Genomic DNA, 22428 nt, shown 5'->3' on the forward strand with positions numbered 1-22428 from the left:
GTTTCAAAATGATATATTTCTAGCAGCTTGCTTTTGTTCCTCCTCCTCCCCCAAATTTTAGAAGAGCTACAGCCGTGCACAGAAATAAAAGAGTGCCATTTGCTAATTTGGTGCTAAAACAAAAAGGCAAAAAAATACAGAGGCCGCAAACCTCCCAGCTTTTTCATTCAGCTTGAGCTATTCAAGGCTTTCAGTACACTGCCAGCTCTGCCTGCTGCTGGGCACCCTCAGAGAAAAGCACTCCCCATATGCTACCGAGCAAAACCGATGCCTACATCGTTGCAGCCTTGAAAATTAGCGCTGCAGCTACCCATGCATGGAGTGGCAGTGTATCCTCCCTTGCTATCGCATCTCCCGTGGTAACTCACGCTCCTGCTGGGGCTGTCCTGGCTGCGCAAGAACTGCTCTTGGTTTTCTTTTTATAAGATGAATGATAACTCTGTTTTCTTCCAAGAGGGGATCAGTAGCACTTGGTGAATTGCGTTGACCCTAAACGTGAAAAAAGACTTTGAAGTCTTGACTCCATGCTACAGCATTAAAGGCAAACACTTCTGAAATATAAAACCTGGGGTTTTGATCCTACTGTAGCACTAAAGGCCTAAAAAACTACGTCATACTGCCTCTGCAATGATAATCATCATCTTTGGTGGGCCCTGATTTGTTACAGTGAGGTCGCAGATAAGAAGGGTCCCGTGGCAGGACATGTTATCATGTAAGCTATTAATGATAACATTTAATTACCTTTATCCATTTAATAACACATTTTACTAAAATTAGCCAGATAAATTGCTCCGATAGTACTGTTTGAACTGAATTACGCTCAGATTCCTGGTATTTAACCACTTCTCTGGGTATCTGAATACAGAGCATAGCTGTTCAGGGTGGGAACGGGGAGGAATGCTTCTTCTGCAGCATCTGTAGATCGGCAAGGCGCTCTTCTAATCTTGTGAAAACTGTTCCAAACATTCCCTGGTCCCTAACAACTGGTTTTGTTCTTTGGAAAGACAAAACGAGAAGAGTAAGCCCATGCCAAGTTTCATTTGCTTGGGACTAGGAGCTAAACAAGCGTTGATGAAGTGCCACACAACAACAGTTCCTGCTTTTGTTTATACAGCACATACTGGGCAGTCCGCAGTAATAGATGGAGTGTCTGTGCTCAGTTTCCAGTGGGAACAGATTGGTCTGGAAAACACTCCAGCACTGGGTTTGCATTCGCCAGCAAAGGATCCTGAAGCACATGGCGTGGAGGTTAGCCAGCTCCCCCAGACAGACGACTTGGGCAGCTGCCAGAGCATCTCTCAACACCCCATCGCTGGTATTCTGGTTTTTCCCAGGTCATTTCCCAAATGCTACTCTGCACCTCATCGGGATCACTTCGCAGTTTTACCTATGTTGCATCCAAAGAGACGCACGCGGAGGTCTGCGGCAAGATGAAGAACTTCAATCCACTTTTCCTCTGCTGTTGCACAGATGGGGAGTGACAAAAAACAAGCCAGTAAAACCCAGCTTAAATCTTTGCAGCTTCATGAAATTTCCTTATCTTATCAGGATAAGCCTAGGTCCTAGCAGCAGGGACTCTGCCATGCAGGAGACCCTGGTTTCATCACCTGGAAGCTGGACCAAAGAGGGCATTAAGCTCTTAAACAGATCTCACATCGCTGCAAGTCTATTTTCTTGGCCATGAGGCAGAGAATTGAGGACATTAAGTGAGGAAGTAACCCAGAAGATGATCAGCGTGACAAGATCTGGCTGAACACCCGCCCTTGGTCACTGTGAGAAGAGGCAGAGCTGCTGAAGCCCCGGCTGTTTTCAGCCGCTGGAGCTATTCGCAGGCAGGAACAGCTCCCGGCTTGAACTCAGCCCATGCCCAGCAGGCAAGCAGTCCAAAGAGCTGAAACACAGTGTCCTACTGCCTGTTCCCAGCACCTTGTACTGACTTGTAAGGCTTCCCCCACAATTTATGCATGTTCTTCGCCATCATGGCAAAGCCACAGTCTTTCAGTTCCCATTTAACGCTTTAGGAATCATATGGTGGAGCCTGTAAATGGGCATACAGCTACATTTCAGAAAGATCCTCCTAGCAAAGCAATGCTAAACTTTAACACTCAAAGTTACAGAGTTTTCCCTCAGACTCCTCATTCGGAAATAAGTCCCGCAGCCCTGTTGCACCCTTCCCTGCAGCATCTTTTTCAGACAACCCGTGGGAAAGCAGCTTAGGTCTGACAAAGGTCTTGCCAGAAAGGCACGCTTCCCTGCTCCGCTTTCCCTGCACCCCGTGGTAACTTTGCTGAATTTTTCAGCTAGTACCATCATTTTATCGTGCATTTTTCCAAGCCCTACAACAGCAGGCACAAAACTGCAGCCAGGTGGTCAAGTTCATAGAATCATATAAACACAGAAGGGTTTGGGTTGGAAGGGACCTTTAAAGACCATCTAGTCCAACCCCCCCTGCCATGGGCAGGGACACCTTCCACTAGATCAGGTTGCTCAGAGCCCCGTCCAACCTGACCTGGAATGTTTCCAGGGATGGGGCATCGACCACCTCTCTGGGCAACCTGGGCCAGTGTTTCACCACCCTCAGTGTAAAAAATGTCTTCCTTATATCTCATCTGAATCTCCCCTCCTTTAGTTTAAAACCATTACCCCTTGTCCTATCGCTACAGGCCCCTACTAAAAAGTCTGTCCCCATCTTTCTTTTAAGTATTAAGCATTGAAAGTATTGAGTATTGGCACTATTAAGTATAGAAATGCCACAAGAAGGTCTCCCTGGAGCCTTCTCTTCTGAAGGCTGAACAACCCCAACTCTCTCAACCTTTCTCCATAGCAGAGGTGTTCCAGCCCTCTGATCACTTTTGTGGCCAAATATACCATCCCTGCATATCTCCTGAAAAAAAGGTGGAATCAGCTGGCAGAGTTGTTATGCACGTGTAGTGACATTTATTCATATGGAAGTTATCAGGACTAGCATTGTACCATCAAAACTCATGAGCTGTACAGAATGAGCTCCCAAATCTCCCAGGACCCAAAAGCACGAATGGAATTACATGAGTGCAGAAGAGAGTAAGCTGTCCACTATCTATCAGGAGGCCGAGCTAGGCTGAACTGACACAAGTGCAAACCAGATTTTACACGTTTTTCTTGGAGAATTTCAATGCGGGGAGGAAAAACAGGTGACACGAAGACATGAAAGGAAAGCAGTAATGGTAGCTGAAGGTGTTTTACTTTAATTGTATTACAAAAATAACTATATGCAACCTCCACGGTTGCCACTGAACAATAACACAGAAGATGTAGAATGAAGTGATTTATTCAAATGCTGAAAAAAAATAATCTGTTGCATAGGAATGCAAACTGATATAAACCAAGTCTTTCCCACTTATATGAAGAGCCATTTCTCCCTGGCAGAATGAGAATGGAAAAATATTTTCATATTTCACAAGGACACATTTTTTATCATAACAGTCAAGCATTGCAAAAGGGGCCCCACGAGGCTGCAGAATCTGTGCTTGAAGGTTTTCAAGACCCAACTGCAGAAAGCCCCGTGCAGCCCAGATGAACTCAACACTGACCCTGCTTTGAGCAGAGGTGCAGGCTGTCCAACCTGAACAATTCTGAGTCCACCACACACAGACAGTCTTTGTAAGGGGAAACGAGCCACCACGCAGCCTAACAGGAGAGCGCAGCAGCAGCTGCAGGTGAAGATGATGTTCAAGAAGGAAGGGTTGAGGGTAAGGAACTGTAGAATCATAGAAGGGTTTGAATTGGAAGGGACCTTCAAAGATCATCTAGTCCAACCCCCCTGCCATAGGCCTTGAACACTTCCAGGGACGGGGCATCCACAACCTCTCTGGGCAACCTGGTCCAGGCAGAAAGCATGATCTCCACTGTCTCCAGAACAATTTCTGGAGCCTTTGGATCATGGGAGCTCTCACACCCTGGTAAACCTCCAGGTCTCTCAGTGTTGTTGAATCCTTAATCTTCTGCAGCTTCATTATGCAACCACATGCAAATCACTTCCTTTTTGTCTCCGTTTCTCTTTGCTTTTTGTGGTTTAGCCATTCCAGAAAAAGGCAGGAAGCGTACGGAAGACCTGACCAGGCTCATGCCCTGGTGTCTGTCAGCTACATGGCCGAGGAAAGCCCATTCACTTTTGCATCAAGCCCAGGCACAAAATACATCCTCCCAAATTAATTCAAAATGCCCATGGACCTACACTTAAGACATCTGTACATCTTCAGGGTGCGTACATAGTTTATTATAATGAAGTGCTGAATTCTTTCTAGTTATGTCAGATAGCAGCAAGTGTCTGAAATACTTAGAAACCAGAGAAAGACTGGGTTTGCTCAGGACCCCATTTTATTCACTGCTGTTTCTTCTGTGGCTGCAACAGGGATGCAAAGCAACATGCTTAGAAGCAGCCAGAGAAAGTTGAAGTCCACAACAAGTGTTTTTGCCATGGTTTCCTGCCAGGAAAGGCAGCACAAAGCCAGCGTCCTTCCCATGATGGTCCTTCAGCTACCCAGATTCAAAAGAGCCAAGCCAAGGAGTCTCGCCTTCGACAAAAAAACGCATCTCACTAGGTACAACAACTAACTGCCAAGCAGCATTTTTATGGAGATGCAGCTACGGTAGCAGTCATCAGGTACTTGAGAACAAACAAGTCTCCCAGTAGCAGCAAGCCTTTCAAGTTGTCCTTTGGGGTTTTTTAGGTTATACATCCCACAAGCAGCATGTTCTGGCTGGGCACCACATGTGTAAGAGGACAGATGTAAAACAGTAACTTCTGGAGAAGATGGCAGCAGAGCACAGATGTAAGTGAAGGTTGGCTAAATGTGATCATTTATTCCTGTGATCCCAAGGCTGGAACCAGACGTGGGGAAGAAGCAGCTACAGGGACAATGTATAGAGTCTTTGGTGCAACTCGGAGGAACCAGTTCCTCTTCTTCACTTCTCCCAATTAGTGGGACGACGTCCATTAGCATGGCACTAACTACTTCAGAATAGACCTATTAAGGGATCTCAACATGTCTTAAGGCAGTAGAACACCTCTTCCCATTCCCACGTAGCTTTTCTGCCGCATTTAATTGTGTTTGATGCTGCTTTCTACAGCCCTAGAGGTTCTCAGGGCACTTTGGCCCACCTACGCAAAGCCAAGTCTGTCCCCAAACACTTCAGCAGTCAATATACCCAAATAGAAAGAGACCACCCCCCCATTGCTGGGGTTCCCCCAGCTTTGCCACATCGCTTCAGGCACGTCAACCGTCACAGGACCTACTCTGCCTTGTCTACACAGACTAAAGCCACTATGTACAGCACCAAGCATGGCAGAGGTCCAGGCTCAAGCTGTGCACCCCAGGCGCTGTCAAGCAGATGTTGCAGCCAAATTTCGATCTAGCACAGGAGCCAGCAAGTAGAGGAGGGACACGGTGGCAGCAGCAGCAGGTATATCTCATGTCCCTTGGTTCCTTTCCATCGTTCCTCACTGGTCCTATAACGAAGCCACAACACCGCATGTCGCAGCGACATGCCGGGTACCAGACTGAAGTCTATCTCATTACCGCAGACACTGCAGCAGGAGAAACTGGGTTAACCAGATCTCAAAGGAAAACAGCTAGCAGCTGCCAGTGAAATGAATATTTAAAAAAAAAAAGATCTCACGTGCCACAACTGAAAACTTAAAACTTATCTCTTAGTCTGTCTGACCTTTTGGATAGCGTAGGCCCTCAGACTTCCCTGAACTAGTTTTAACTTTAAAATAGAAATACTGCTGTTTAAAGGGCTTTTCTTAGGAAAGTATTATTTCTTCCTTTTAAGAATTTGCTAGTGAAAAATATCTGACCTCCATCCAAAAGTTAGAGCCTAGTTTCTAGTTCAGACATTCTAGTCTCAATATTTGGACCCGGTTGTCCACCAGACCAGCAGAGCACCACAAACATGGGACAACCATCAGCTGCAGGTGTCTGGATGCTGGCAAGCAGCGAACCCCGATTTGAAGTGCGAGGCACAGAAAGTAATGAAGAAACTAGTCCACAGAAAACAAACCGCTTCTCCAGGTCCCCAGGTCCTGCCACCAGCAGCAGCAGTTTACCACGTAAGCCAGGTCCAGTTTGCTCCCTTGATTATTTGCCATTTGCCTTCAATCCTCCCAGAATTAAAACAATAGCAGCTCAACTTCCCTGTATCTGCCAGAATTGGAGGTCAACGTGACACATAATCTACACACTTATGCTAAGGGATGCCACAGTGCCATTAAATCTTTAGTAATAGTTTTCTACCAATCAACACATTGTTTTCCCTCAAACACCAGGCTGCCAGGACAGTTACCTGGATCTTTCTCTTTCCCTTTTTAATACGTTGGCACAATATTAGCTTTTATTTAGACCTTCTGGTTTCCTTGGTTTCCAAGACTCACTGAAAAATCATGGTCTGAAGAGCTATTCCTACAGTTATTTCATCCCACAAAAGCTTGGACCAGCTGATCTTTTGAGGTCCCTTCTGACCTGGGCTATTCTATGATTCTATTTGTCATAAATTATCCAATTTAAAAAAAATGCATCTAAACTTTACCCTCTGTCTCCATTTTCCAAACCACACTAGGTTAAATTACATTAGGAGGAGGCTCAGTTCTTCTGCATTTTCTGCATTACCACCAAGTACATCCCTTGCATCAAATAACAGGCCCATACCGTGGCTAAGAACAAGTTTTGTACACATTGGCTAGCCACAAAGCTAACTTCTGAGCACTCATTTCTCCCTCTGCCATTTTGATCTCCTGAGTCAGTATCTAATTGATAATTCTGCCCTATCATTTTTCCCTTCTTCCTGATCACTGCATTTACCACCATAATTAGTATAGCTATTTTCCTTCTACGTCAGACTGTTTTTAATTGCTGCAGCCTTCTCTTTTTAAGCTTTAAAACCATTTTTCTGTTTGAACTGTCGTAGTCACCCGAGTGAAGGCAAACCTGCTGCCAGTTGGGCTGGTTCACCAAATACATGAACAGCTCTTGATCACCTGCACCCAAGCAACTACTCGTTGACTGATCAGTTCCTGCCTCATTTTCCATCCAGAGGAAGTCTTACAGGATTCCCAGGGACTAACAGGGTAATTTAGCTATAATTTAGATATTCTAAGGATAGCGAGATGCCTTTGGCACGTCCTCGGGGATGTGGCAACAGAGGCTCTTTACCTGTTTGCCATGGACAAAACAGGCGTCTTCCAAGGCACCAAATCTCATGTAAGGGAGCAGTCCAGCCGACAAGCCAACGCTCTGTTAGGACACTTGCCCATCTGCAGATGCTAACCACGGCAGTCAGACGAACCAACTCCCTTTCCAACATTTGCTACAAGTCTTCTTAAATTTGCTATTGCAATTAAAGCAGTAACCACTACCCCCAGGGAAATGACGGAGGCGATTTAAACTCATTTGGCAAAACCAGCGACTAAAGAAAGTTGCACCTAACTCCTGAAAGTGGTTTGGTTTATTTTTATTTGTTTATTTGTTTTTAAAGGAGGAGGTTGGGGGATACCCTTCCTCCCCCAACAAACTTTTCTCCCTGCCACTTGCTGTCTCCCATGCTTAGCTCAGCAGGCAGCTGCTAAACTCCCACTGGGGAATAGGGGTGGAGGCAGCATTTTTCTGGCTCCCCAGCCTCACCCATGGGGCTAATTAATATTCCTTAAGAACCACACCCCTAATTACAATAGACTAAGTGAGCACAAAAGTGCTTTGGTCTCAAAAGTTTGACTTGTATTTTTCCTGTGAATTTACATTCCGCAGAATACCCATTAAGTCCATGTTTTTAATTACGGCATCAAAACCTCTTGATTAGAGTACAAAAACCCATCGACTCTGAAATTAGAGCACAAAAAGCTCATTCCCCTAGTCCTGCAGCGGAGCAGTTCACCAAGAAAACATTTCTATCCGAAGCAAAGGATGCCACGTCCCAGACAGTGACACACACTCAGCCCCACAGTGAAAGAGCTTGGATACGAGATGAAAGCTTGCCTTATTAGAATAAATTAGGATAGAGCAGATTTAGCAATGCTAGGGAGGACCTGGGGCAGCTCTCAATGTTACAGGCTGCAATATAATAGCTGGCCAGAGCTGTATAGCCCTTTTCAGAAGATCACGTGTGATGGGCTTACGCGGTGCAATGCCTCCAGGACTGTCCTGTGCGCCCCGCGCTTGCACAGACCGTGGCCCTTGACCGCATCCGCCGTCTACGCAGGACATGGGACAGGAACAGAGCCGGCAGTGTTTCTCCAAGCCCTTTTGAGTGCTTCCATGCAGTCGCAGCAAGTGAGGATGGAAAAGAGCAATAAAGGGCAAGGCTGTCCCCCTGCCAGGGAATGCTTGCTCTCAACAGTCCTTAACCACTTCTTAAGCTCGCCTTTGCCGTCGATAGTTGTTGTATACAGGAGTTGGCCACACGAGCGCAAGCGCTCCATGGGGAGCAAGGCGTACGAAGGAGTATTTGACATTCTGTTGCTTCACTTTAAGCACAAAAACCCAAACTGTGAACCTAATCAAAATACTGAAAAAACCCATGGAAACCAGATAATCAGCAACAGCAGGCAACTTTTGCTCTGCAAGAGTTTAAGCACGGCAGTGAAGCTCAGTCCAGAAGCCCATCAGCCTCTGCTGTCAAAACTGCTGACAGATCTCCATCTGCCCAGGAAAAGAGACTCTGGATATCCCTCCCTCCATCATCCCCACTCTCCCCAAGGCTTTACAGCTCGCTTGTTGACAGCTTCGAAGAGGGAAGCCCATGAGTTACAGCCTGCTCTTGCTACCAGCAGCATGGCACCAGGTAGCCTTTGGGGCAGCACAAAACCGAGAGAAGATGAGTTTCAATGGGATGTTTTATTATCTAAGTTTTCACATCCAGAAGCGTGACTGAACCCAGTGAAGCAAAAGAAAGTCACATTCACAAAACGCATTCATTTCAAACCTGCTATTAGTGCCATCAGCAACGTAAGGCTGTTGTATCTATAAGCCTGATGCCCACCTCCTTCCATAGAGAAGTCCCGCCATCCCCTCATCTGCCATCTCACAGCATCCCTCCGGGCTGCTCAGGAGACGAGTCTTCAGGGCGACCTTCCTTTCGGTTGACGACACATCCACCTGAAGGGTCTAATTTGGGGTGCTTTGCAGACAGGCTGTGAAAGCAAGTCGTTGCATGCCTCCCCGAGGAGAGCAAGTGGGCAGGCTATCTCCAGAGGGCCTGGCAGAGAGCCCTCCCCTCCAAAGCCGTGTGGGTGATGGCACTGCCCTCCCGATCCAGCCTCCCCCGGGGTTTTGCAACAGAAAGAACCACAGAGAAGCTGTTTGCTGGAGCCAGACGGCTCTTTCAGAAGAGCTTAATTAGTTGGGCTCCTAAATACGTGACGCTTAGATGGGAAACAAGGGGTTGCTTTTTTTTCGTTTGGGCTTTTTTTTTTTTTTTTTCCCCAGAAAGTTTGCAATCTACCCACTTCAGAGCCCATTCACAATACGCCTGCCACAAGAACCTGAACAGAGTAATTATAAACAGGAGGAGACCGCCCAGCAGCCACACGAGTTATTTCCCGTACACTTACAGAGCCCTAATCCCGAAGCTTTAAGACAACAAGACCTGCCTTAGATCTGCCTTATTTCAGGAAAAAAAGGAAATGAAAAAAAAAAAGGGAAGCCTGACCTCACAGTATATTAGTTTCGAACTCGCAGCTGCAGCAGATGGCTTGCGAAGGGGATGAAGAATAGGCTCCAATTATAAAAGGAAGAGCAAAAGAGACCTGACATGAGAAGAGGTCCTTCTGCCAAGCCAGAAGCTTAAATCAGGATAAGGTAAAACCCTATTTTGCCCAAGCAGAAGCACTTTGGAGAAGACCTAGACAGCCCCAGAGCCACAGTGTAATCAACAAAAGATCTGGGCTTTAAATCCTACATATTTAATATCTCAGGCAAGTAGTCAAGAAATGACACTGTATAATCCATTTTTAATGCTCCATATTCTTCTCCCGGATGTCACCTTCTGCCTAAAAAATTTCCCGAGTAACGATTTATCCTGAGTGGTTTAATATTAAAGCAAAATTACAATAGAGGAAGGATTCTGAGTGTAACGATTCTCCCAGCTAGAAGTACCCATTTCATAAATGAGTTATTTTCTACTGATTGCTTTAGGACTGCTGAAAGAAGCTCTTTTATTCTTTCAAGTCAGAAGGATGCCGAGGTGTCGATACTAGCCTGGGTTAGACACCATGGCCTGGCAGCTACTCTTTAAAACTCACTGCTTTTTCCTCCCCTTCCCACTCAAGGACATCCCTCCACCCTTCCTCACCCCCACTCTGTCCCCATTAGACTGAACAATGACGACCACCAACCTGCTGTCATTCAAACCCACCTCCTCCTCCTTCTAAATTCAATCCACTTTAATCATTTTTTTTAGCAGGGCCTGTAGTGATAGGACAAGGGGTAATGGTTTTAAACTAAAAGAGGGTAGATTCAGACTACACATAAGGAAGAAATCTGGTACAATGAGGGTGGTGAAACACTGGACCAGGTTGCCCAGAAAGGTGGTCGATGCCCCATCCCTGAAAACACTCCAGATCAGGCTGGACGGGGCTCTGAGAACCCTGATCTAGTTGAAGATGTCCCTGCTCATGGCAGGGGGGTTGGACTAGATGGCCTTTAAAGGTCCCTTCCAACCCAAACTATTCTATGATTATCCATATATCACGACCCCATAAGCTAGCTCTGTAAAGAACAGTTTATTAGCTCTTCTGAGCCTAGAGTTTGATATCATGGTGATACCATGCTGATATTCCTGCCCTGCTGTTTTTTCCACTGTGATCAGGCAGAAAAAAACCCAACCCAACAGTGGTAGCACAACCATTACAGCTTTTCAGCTTATTTCCTCCTATGGGAAGCATCAAGTGGCATTTTCAATAGCTTAAAATGCAAAGAGGTATGTTTGTCTCATTTTATGCAGCACCAATTGCCCACCCTTTACTTCTTTTGGACCATGTCTCGGATCCTGCAGCTTCTCCTACATTGCAGAATTCATGAATGTGCCATTTACTTTGTCAGGTTTTGCCAAGATTTATTTTATCTGGGCTCTGATTAGGCCAAATGACTTATTGTCACTCAAAGACTAGTCTTGAACTAATGCTTGAAACCACTATTGTGCTTCCAGTTGTCTTCAACTCACCAAGCAACTTGGAGAAAGTCGCTCTGAACAATGTCTCTGTTTCCCAAACTGTACAACTGGGAAAACCCTGACCTACTTGGCAGGAGCGTGGAGAGCCTGTGCTCTTTTTTTTTTCTTTTTAATGATTTAAGACAACCCAAATGTGAGGCACTGGAGAGACGGAATTCCACAAAGTCATTAACAGAGCACCAGAGGGACAGCTTGAAAGCTAGTTATCAGTATTTTTCCTGTAATCCAAAATCCCTCTCTCAATTTGCCAAAAGCCTAATCAAACAAACTTTACATCATGCTTTGACAGTTGCCAAACTGAGGTTTGTAGACGAGGAGAGGGCTGCTAATGAAAGGGGCTACTGCAACCAGCAGAAAAGGCAGGATGAATATTTACTAGCCAACATGGCACAAATGTAGAGGAAAGTGACTGTCTTTTCAGATGAAGGTCACAGGTCCTGAATTTAAATGTGTTGGGAAATGCAGATGGAACCTCACGCAACTCCTCTCATCATGGGCTTCCACATCCCAAACTAGCTGAAGTGTCCAGACACCTCTGAACGCGATAAATAAAGATTGTACCTTTATGGAGCTACCACAAAAAGTGCACAAGCACAGCAGACTGCCCCAGGGTAAGAAAAAAGACAGACCTGGAGGCTGTTCATTTTTGGTCCTTCCTAAACAACTGAGGGGAAGCAGGGGGGAAAAAGAGTAGAGTAGAGTAGAAGATAGGATAGGATAGGATAGGATATTTTCAGTTGGAAGGGCCCTAGAATGATCATCTAGTCCAAGTAAATCACAAGTAAAGAATAGCAGTGAATTTGTGCAAAGTGAAGCCTGTTCCTACTATCATGATGTAGGACTTCACGAGGGTCTTCTGCTCTTTTATCAAAAGCAGAGCCAAGCCTGCTTGCTTGCTGCACTGAGATTTGGTTTTGCTCCATCTCATCTGCCACTGAAGGAAGTGGCTGAGGCTTGCAGCATGCTATCGCTACCTCTCCTTGTCCCACACACTGGATGCTTGAGCCCTCCGCCGGCCGCGTGAAAAGGCTTCTCTCCCTTTGAAAAAAGGGCTGTTTGTTCCCACATAGCGATGGCATTCGGCTTCAGGGCTGGACCCTCTCTGCAGGGACAGGGGCACACAAAGGCTGAGCCAAGGCTCCCAGCTTGTTGCCGATGCCCACGTAACGACGTTACAGACCGACCTTGTTCTGGAGAACGGCAGCAAGTTCATGCTCTCGTGACTTGGAAAGTTCACTGCACTGAACATCTGCCTGATGTACATTGACACTTTCAGGGGGAAAAAAAACCCCAAACAAGTGGGAGGATTTCAGGCATCCAGCTCCGAGTCATGCTCAACCTTCTTCCTCCTTCTAGAAAATACAAAAACTCTGGGGACAAGGAGTCTCACCATAGGTTTGTCCACACCTGCTACGATGGATTTCAGCCTCTACCAGTACCTACTAATTGCTGAAGAGTAATGGACACATTAAAGTTCATTTGGAGAGTGCTTTACTGTCTGAGCTTTGCTCAGGAGAGGTTCTGCATTTGTTTGCCACAGTTTATTCATCCATAAAATAACACTATCCCCTACGGCACAGAAGACCATGAGAGACGGTCATAAAATCCTCTACGTGAAGGTCATAAAAATGGTCCAGAGTCTGCACTGAAGACTGCCTGTAAGCTGAAACAAGGAGCATCACAGCTGAGGGACAAAGCCTTTGCTGATGAACAAAGCCAAGACAGGCTGTCCAGATTCACTGGCCCTCCCAGAAAGGTCAACTGTCATCTGATTTTCCCATCCTGCCCCATTCCACTCAAGGCTACATCCTCCACAGCGTAGCTGGAAAGGAACTCCCATTCTGACCTCAACCCCTACCACCTCAAGCCTGGGGTGACTTGAACCAACAAGGGCAGGGAGGATTTGGGCAAAGACACCAAGTTGCAAATTAGCCATTAATGAGCTGAGACTCAGGTATCCCTTCCCCCCTGAAATCTGCTTAAAGCAAGGTAAAGAAACATCTCAGGGATTACCAGGTCCTAGTTGAGTCAGTCACATGTCACCTGGACCTTACGTGGTGCCTCTTATCACCCTTGCCCAAATGTCCATCCAACAGCCTCTCCACCCACCTTCACGGGGTCTGGTAGCACATCTAAGACACTGTAGAGCAGTAGATGGTTCCTGCTCTGAAGAACTTACGACTTGAATAGAGAGGGTCAAGAAAGTGGAGATAAACTAAGCAAAATGATTAACACCGTTGTAGCTATTGTGTTCTCTGGGATGCTTGCCTTGGTAAATCTACCTAGTAGAGTCCACCCACCTTCACGGGGCCTGGGATGAGTCACAGTGTCCATCCAGTGCTCTGGTAAATTGGAGAACTGAAGGATGGGAAACAACTCTGCCCCTTTGGAAATGGAAGTGGACCAGGGACTTGGCCACTGACCAGCAGTGGAGTTTTGGCAAGGTGGGCACACGCTGCCTTCCAGCTCCTTGACCCACTTCTAGCCCTGCTAGGACTGCTGTTGCTTTACATTTCCCTCAGCAGCTTACAGTACAGCCACCAGAAAAAAGTATGGGCCAGAACCCCAGAAAGCCCACAAATAAATATGCTCTCCTTTGAGGGATTTTTTTAGTTTTTAATAGGGACATTTTCCAAGCAATGTTCTACAATCTTAAATTCAGCTGACAAATTCAAAACTCCCTGACATCTCTGTAATTAGCTGTAGACAGCTGACTTACACTTTGACAAACAGTGCTATATTTGCTCTGAACGGCTGTGTTCCGCGTTGCTATTTAGTATTATTCATTTTGAAGTACTATCCTTCACCCCGGAAGCTCAAGCCATGCAGACACCAAAAAGATTCTGCACTGTGCAAGATGGGGTCAGCACTTTGCAATTTCCTGGTCTTTTATTTCAGCTCTCCGAGCACACACAAGCGAGAGACAACAGGATCCAAATCTCTTCCTAACCTTTTACCATTCTCAAGCCAAGGACTGCATTGCCTGATTAGTTTACTGGAGGAAACCAGCTTCTCGGTAGGCATTTGATTACAAGAAGCAAATTCTCCAGGGAGAAGAGCAGACTCTTGTTTAAGCACCTCTGTTTATCCCTGTGCACAACGCATCCCCATTCACCAGGCAGCGGTGCACTGATCACCCCCTCCCTTCCCATTCACAGTTAAGAGGTACTGCATCATTTATATGACCTATTTGCATGCCAAAGCTGTATGTCAGTACTATAGCTGTACGTGATCAGTAACTGGCCCTGATCTTGTTTTTACAGAAAACCAGGGTGGGGGCTTACTTCTTTACGTCCCTACATGTGAATGTCACAGTGTCAATGAAGGGAGGGATGTGGTGGAATCATAGAATGGTTTGGGTTGGAAGAGACCTTTAAACGCCATCTAGTCCAACCCCCCTGCCACGGGCAGGGACCTCTTCCACTAGATCAGGTTGCTCAGAGCCCCGTCCAACCTGACCTGGAATATTTCCAGGGATGGGGCATCGACCACCTCTCTGGGCAGCCTGGGCCAGCGTTTCACCACCCTCAGTGTAACAAATTTCTTCCTTATATCTAGTCTGAATCTCCCCTCTTTTACTTTAAAACCATTACCCATTGTCCTATCGCTGCAGGCCCTGCTAAAAAGTATCTCCGTCTTTCTTATAAGCCCCCTTTAAGTACTGAAAGGCTGCAATAAGGTCTCCCCGCAGCCTTCTCTTCTCCAGGCTCAACAACCCCAACTCTCTCAGCCTTTCTCCATAGCAGAGGTGTTCCAGCCCTTGGACCATTTCTGTGTCCCTCCTCTAGACCCGCTCCAGCAGGTCCATGTCTGTCTCGTGCTGGGGACCCCAGAGCTGGACGCAGTGCTCCAGGGGGGTCTCACCAGAGCGGAGCAGAAGGAGAGAATCCCCTCCCTGGACCTGCTGGCCACGCTGCTCTGGATGCAAATGCTCTACCATACCAGCTGGGTGACAGCAGACAACAGCTGGACCTCCATCTACCCAGGATATATCACTAATGAATCAAACACTGGGAATCTCAGTGCTTGGTATTACTTGCAGAAGCAACATGAGTCCAAGAACAGCAATACATCAAAAGTCTAGTGTTTTATTTCTATCAATACTTACCGACTAAGTGTTCAGATGCCAATGCCCTTAACTGCGGACTAAAATATTTAAGCACAGCTGAGTCTGCACCTGAATCCTCATGGCCTTCCTCCCATCTATCCATTCATTTAGATCACTTAGAGTATTTCATACTTCTGCTTGATTGCCAGAGAAGATATTTGCAGCACAACCTGTGCTTTCAAATCCAAAGCACTGAGCACAGATTTGGGTCAGCAATATGCCAAAGTTCCTTCTACTCTCCAGGTACAGCCATTACCCATCTGGCCAGCAGCCATGTGAGTAACGTGCATTTTCTTCCCATAGGCTACTACTGGAAAAGTTCACCAGAAATCATAGATTAATAGGAAAAAAAGAAAACCAGGAAAAAACAGACAAAATTTTTGATATGAGAGACACTGGGTATTGACGCAGAGATTCCCCCCACTTGCCAAATGTCAACTGCAAAAGATGTGACTTGCTGGTGGCACAAATTTTCCCAGTCTAACTATGCCACTCAGACTTGGTGGATCAAGGAAAGGGTCAGAACTGCTTCCAAAACTTTTATATACTGATTTTAACGAAAGCAATAAACATTCTCAAGTGCATTCAAAGATCCGATCCATTTTTTGAGAAGATCAGGATTTTTTCAAAAGCCTGAAAATACTCTCTACCAACAAAGCCCTTGAGTTTTCCCCGATATATTCAGCATGTCTAAATGAACAGACCTTAAAGGGATTTTGTTCTTGAACCAGCCTCTATCCTTGGTGTAGCATGTTTGAACTCAACCATTAAAAAAAGTGAGACCTATTCCGAACAGCTTCTTCTCTATTACATAATATTTACAGTGCAGGGCTGGAAGCAGGAGAGGTCAGAAAGTGCTGGGCCGCCCAAATAGAGAAGATTTTATTCATGCCCTTTACATGACGTACTTCAGAGTTTGGTGGTTGTAGAGCATCGTCCCCTGCAGAAGTTCTTAGGAAAAGCTGTATTCACAGATGGCACAGCCCCTGAGGAAAACAGTATTTTATTAACACCCATAACAGCATCAGTGAGTGTATCTTTTAAGCTTTATTATGCAAAAATGCATCATACTCTAATACCACAGGGGTTAGGTTCTCTATGGCAGTTTACCAGTTCCATAATTTTATTTCCAATTTAGCCGCAGGAATTAAACACATACTGTATGCTAAGCGTGAAGAAATCAGAAGGACAAAGAGTTGAAAGAAATCAGGTTTTAGAGGAACCCAAACAGTAACTAAGCACTAGGTCTGAGGAACCCCAAGCTTTTTCTGCAAGTCAGCGTGACCTCCGTGCAGCAGAGCAAGCCCAGCTCAGCCACCAGCAGCAGGGCTATCAAGTTATAATTATATATATAGGTATGTTCTCCATACAGTGTTGCAAATATGCATGTGGCTTTTTTTTTCTGGATTTGCTGTTTCTGGATCCTAAGGAAGCCCCGGCTTCGTTGGATGATACACAAAGGGGGAGGAAATAGTGCCAGCCATGTTCCTGGCACACAGCCCACACGCTTTGGTTTCCTAGTGGTACATTACAGCATCTATTGTAGAGCAGGTACACTGACGTTAGGTTTAATACTGAGGTGAGACAGTTCCCCTCTAGATTAACAATGCCAGCAAGCAGCTCAGTCCCCAGATAGCCAAGCAAGCAGAAGATTTCCTAAAGACAGGACTGTTCACAGCAAAACTGGGTGCTTTGGGTTGACCTCCGCAAAAAAAAGTGGCCAAAAAACCAAGGCATTGCCCTGCTTTAGTGGCACTTCTGACCACGCACCTCCAGAAGCGAGCAGCAGCTCCCCTGCTACTTCAACAGGTCCCGATGCTATCGGGGATTCAAATCTCTACAGAGGGTTTGCACTATCCTGATTTCTTTCTCTGGCTTTGGTCTGGCAGGGCAATTACAGGCATCTTGCAAATGCCTGATCCTTAAATGAACTCGACTCCAGTTTTAGTTTCCCGCAGAGCCTGGCGGGTGCCTCTCAAAGAGCGCTCCCTGCTACGGCAATCAGCGGAGGAGCCGGGTCGTATCACATTGTGCCAGCAAGGCTGAGACGCAGACAAGTGCTCGGTAAAAAAAAAAAAGCTGATGCCATCAAGCTATCAACTGCTCAACACGATCTGAAGCCAGGAATACAAAATGGAAGTGTCAGTGCACAATCTCATCCCCTGTGCAGGCAAGTGATTATCAAACCCAAAGCTGTCAGACAGGAACCAGGTCCTGGTTCCAGTCTTAATGAAGAGGCAGGGAGGGCTAAAGCAACCCCATCCCATTTCCTAGTGTCTCAGCAGGTCATTACTAGTCCAAGTACATAAGCCTGGCAGTTTCAGCACTGCAGTAAGCGACAGACTTGTTTTGATGCAATAAATCCCTTGAAAGAAAGAAAAAAACAACTTTGGCTGGGAACTAATCTTCTTTGATAAGAATCAGCGTGGGAACTGGAAGCTCCAGTAACAACTAGTCGAAGTCTATTTATACAAGACATCCATGCCAGAGATCTATAGGAGAACTGACGTTTGAAAGTATGCACAGAGAAATCTCCACTAATACACTCATTTCAGTAAACGAAAATTCACAAAATACAGTTTCAGCGGTTTCACAAACCTCTGTCTAGAAACTGGTATCTCATACTATGTTTTTATCATTGAACTATGGCCTTCAGATTATAACGATCTCTCTGATGGTGAGGCTAACATCTGATTATTTGGAAACAGGATGAGTTTTGCAGCCAAGTCCAGGTCTTGCACTGGGCATCCATCCAAGGCTTTACCATGGGCTTGGGTGAACTCCAGGCACTCACTGCTTCATGTTCATTTCCACACCTGTAAAGCAACGACATCCACCCTCCCATCACCCTTCAGACAGGGGCTCAGGTTGGAAACACAGCTGATCAGGTTGGAATCACAGCTGATTTCAAAGTAAAACCAAAGGCAGAATATGAATTAGCAGGAGATGAAAGTCAGAACCCTCATAGTAGGCTAACTTAGGAGACAGAAAACCAGCAAGACTGAATATAAGCATCTTTGACTCAGTTGTTTAGGCACAGGATTGTAGGTTGACCATTAAAAAGGAAAAGCAAAGATAGGTTTGAGTTTCTGCATGAAATAGTTGGAAGCTTGCTTCCAAAACTTGATTTTGCTGTGACCATGGAATCAGAGCGAGAAATCCTCAACAGCTTTCCAGCCAGCACATGAAGGACTACGGTCTTCAAGCTTGCGCCAGTGTGTTCTCAACTCTAACCATGCCTTTATCCTCCTGCATCTTTAACACCATGGGGACCACCTCTGTTCCCAGCACATACCATCTCCTGCCATGCACAGCAGTGCCTGCCCTTGCTGCTGTCCTACACACTGTCACAGAGCTTTCTGAAATGAGTCTATAAGCCACCCAGAAACTCCAGCCAGTTGGACCGGCCACAAGAACTACCTCAAGAGTCTTTGGCTTTAGAGAACTGCCTGCTGCTTTGATTAGCCTTCCTCTGCCCACACTAATCCCTTTCTCCCATCATTTCTTTTTCTTTCAGGTAGATTTATCAAGGCAAGCATCCCAGAGAACACAATAACTACACTTATATTAATAATTTTGCTTAATTTCTCTCTACTTTCTTGATCCTCTCCATTCAAGCCCTAAGTTCTTCAGAGCAGAAGCCATCTACTGCTCTCAATGTCTTAGACGTGCTACACTGAGCTCCACACCCAGAAACATCCATCACCGACACAGTTAACAGCAACTACCTTCCACTGCAGCTCTTTTTGAATGTTATGAATAATAATTCAGATCATTCCTGAGGCAGACAATAATATTCCAGCTCTACCACCTGCAGCTCCATGATGTATTTCATTAGTAACTCAAAACATCACCTGCCCCTGAGCCAATTACTTTATTGTCAGTGTTAGCTTCATATCCCTGCTTGGAGCTGAGCACAGTTCAGGAGAATAGTCAAACTCAGATGGGTTCTTCAGTGCTATTATTTTCCCTTTTAGAAGCAGATCACCTCAAATTAAGACACTGGACCTGAGAAAGTCATCCACTGAAGAGCTGAGAGAGTGGGGTTGTTCAGCCTGGAGAAGAGAAGGCTCCAGGGAGACCTTCTGGTGGCCTTTTAGTACTTAAAGGGGGCTTATACGAAAGACAGAGAGAGACTTTTTAGTAGGGCCTGTAGCGATAGGACAATGGGTAATGGTTTTAAAGTAAAAGAGGGTAGATTCAGACTAGATATAAGGAAGAAATTTGTTATGCTGAGGGTGGTGAAACACTGGCCCAGGTTGCCCAGAGAGGTGGTTGATGCCCCATCCCTGGAAACATTCCAGGTCAGGTTGGACGAGGCTTTGAGCAACCTGATCTAGTTGAAGATGTCCCTGATCATTGCAGGGGGATTGAACTGGATGACCTTTAAAGGTCTCTTCCAACCCAAATTATTCTGTGATTCTATAAGTGACCCTTGGTACCTGGAATCTTTTGGGAATCCCCAGAGTTCAGCACCAGCCTTCAAGTGTAATTACTGAGTGCACCAAGCTGGTCTGGAAATGGATTTCCATCACTCAGATTTCTGAAACCTAGTACAGGACAAGATTTCCAGCATTTACTCACAGGACCGAAAAGGCTGACGGCAGCCACGGGACACAGTTGTGAGCAGGCGACAGAAGGCAGTGATTCCCCCAGCAGATCACGCTTTCCAGAAGCGCTGACATACCCAAGGGGACATTACCTCCAGCCCCGTAGTTTGGGAACAAACACTCCCTCTGAACCACTTTTCTATTCAGAAGACGACAGCAGCCCAGATTAGAGACGTTAGCTGCAGACGGCTTTCAGTCTGGATGCCACGGCTGAGCTTTCACACCATCCATGAGGGTTTGAGACTGAAAGGACGAGTCACTGGAGAAATTCTCTATACCAAGAGAAGAGACTTTTATAAATTGCAAAGGTGATGTGTAACAACCACAGCCATTGTTTCTGAACACCTTTTTGATTCTTTACTACCAAAAAGTGGACAGGAAAATTACCTTTCATGACACATGAGCGTACTGGGTCCACACTCAAAAAATGACTGACCTCCATCTAAATTTTAGGTATTTTTGACAAGAGCTCTATACTGCCATAAATCAATTCCAGCTACTAATGATTCATCTTGCTATCCAGTAGCTATATCTTTGATGTTTTGTTATTCCCTATAAACCTCACCACTCTTCTTCTGAGAAGCCATAACTTTTTGATCAACAAATATATCACAGGCGAGATCACGTGCTTCTGGGCATAGAAGTGCCCTCAGGTCTAAAATAAGAGTTGTATTTTTAAAGCCAAAAATACATTGAAAGTCCTAGATAATTTCAGGAGTTTCCAGTATGACATAGGTGGTAAAAAAAAAAAAAAAGGCGCTTCAGATTCCTACTCTGCATTTAGTCTTTTAAACTTAAAGATCCTGTGTTAGGCATATGTTGATTTGATCCCACTCTGAGCCATGCACACCACCTAAAATACCACACGCACACACATCTGGGTCTGAATCCAGCTGTATATACAGTATTCTTCTAGGCTCCTCAAATCACCATCCCAAGCACTGAGATCCAGGTTCCCCTGCACGCTTTATTAGCTGTATTCATAATTCTCCTGAGCAAGGCTGGATCGAGCAGCTCCACCATATAAATTGCTGTTTATTTCCCTGTTAAGTTATGAATTCATAAACACTTCTTCCACTCTACCTCGACGCTGTGAATGGCAAGCGAGCTCCAAGGAATTAACAGGAAATGGGGTTTGGATTCAATAATAAAACTCAAATAATCAAACATGAGTTATGCACCAACATTTATTGTGAACTTAAAATTACCCTCAACATTCCTAAGCGATTGCTACTTCACTGCTGCAGCATTTTCACCCTTGCAACAGGAAAATAAGGTCTCTGCAGCACTATGCTTGTCATCCTGTGTATGAAATGCTTTCTTTCCCTCACCTGCTTCTCAGGTGCTTACCATTATATTTATGGCCATCCATTCTCTGTATGTGCCTGGCATTGAATGAGGACCTCAAATCTCTCAGTAGAGGCAAATAGATTATTGTATCCAGGTCTCAAAACAGGAAAAAAGAAGTTGTTGTGTGACTGTGTCAAAACACTACAGGACCCAAATTTAGATTTTTTTGTACATGAGGGCTTTTTGGTTTTTTTTTGTTTGGGATTTTGGGGTTTTTTTTGGCAATTTTTATTTTTAAATATAGAATAATTAGGTAGGAAGAAACAATTAAACAATTGTTAAAATTCTTTTACTAAACCTATAATGAAAAAATTGAAGAAATGTAACGTTACTATAGAAATGGTTAGATCCTTTAACTCTATTCTTACTGTTCAACAGCCAAACACAGCATAAGTAATTTTCTCATTTTAAAGATAACTTCATTTTTAAGGGTAACCTTTTTTTACAATTATTTCTTTTTACCTTGACGGCATCCAATTTTATTGGATATTAGCTGTTGAGATGAGAGACCATTTCTTAGGGTGAATTGTGAGATGAAGTTACGCAATGGTTCTCGGAGAGCATGATAAAACCGTATTTCCAATTTAAAGGCACAACCAGTTTTACAAGGTGAATAATGCACTCACATTCCAGCAGATATTCAGCAGATGCATCTCCTATAAACAAGGACAGCACCATCCTGTAAAGGAAGGCTGGAAGAAAACCAGGCTGAACCATGCCACCGTTGCATATGTGCTCAATATAATGCTACTGTGGTCCTCGGACTACTCGCGAGGAGTCACCAGAGGAAAAACCACCACCAGATGTGGAATCAGGAAGAGGAGACCACAAGACAAGATTAGGCAGCATCAAATTACAAATTTATGAAATGCCTAGGAAGGGGAAAGAAAGGAAGAAATCACCCCCAAAATCCTGTTTCATTTCCTGGTAACTTTAGCATAAGAAATGGACCCTCTAAGCAGCTTACCGTAGAGAAGCAGCAAGCAAAGCCCTCAGATACATATATACCACCAGATGCACTAAATATTTTTTCAACTCAAAGCAATCCGAGCATCCTTCTGCCTCACGCAGATCCTGAGGGTCACCCCTGGCTTGGTCTATTCTGGAAACCATTAACTCAAGTATCCACGTGGCCTCTCAAACATGTTCATGTTCTTC

Source organism: Haliaeetus leucocephalus, unplaced genomic scaffold, assembly GCF_000737465.1.
Source record: "Haliaeetus leucocephalus isolate CR32 unplaced genomic scaffold, Haliaeetus_leucocephalus-4.0 Scaffold271, whole genome shotgun sequence".
NCBI lineage: Eukaryota > Metazoa > Chordata > Aves > Accipitriformes > Accipitridae > Haliaeetus > Haliaeetus leucocephalus.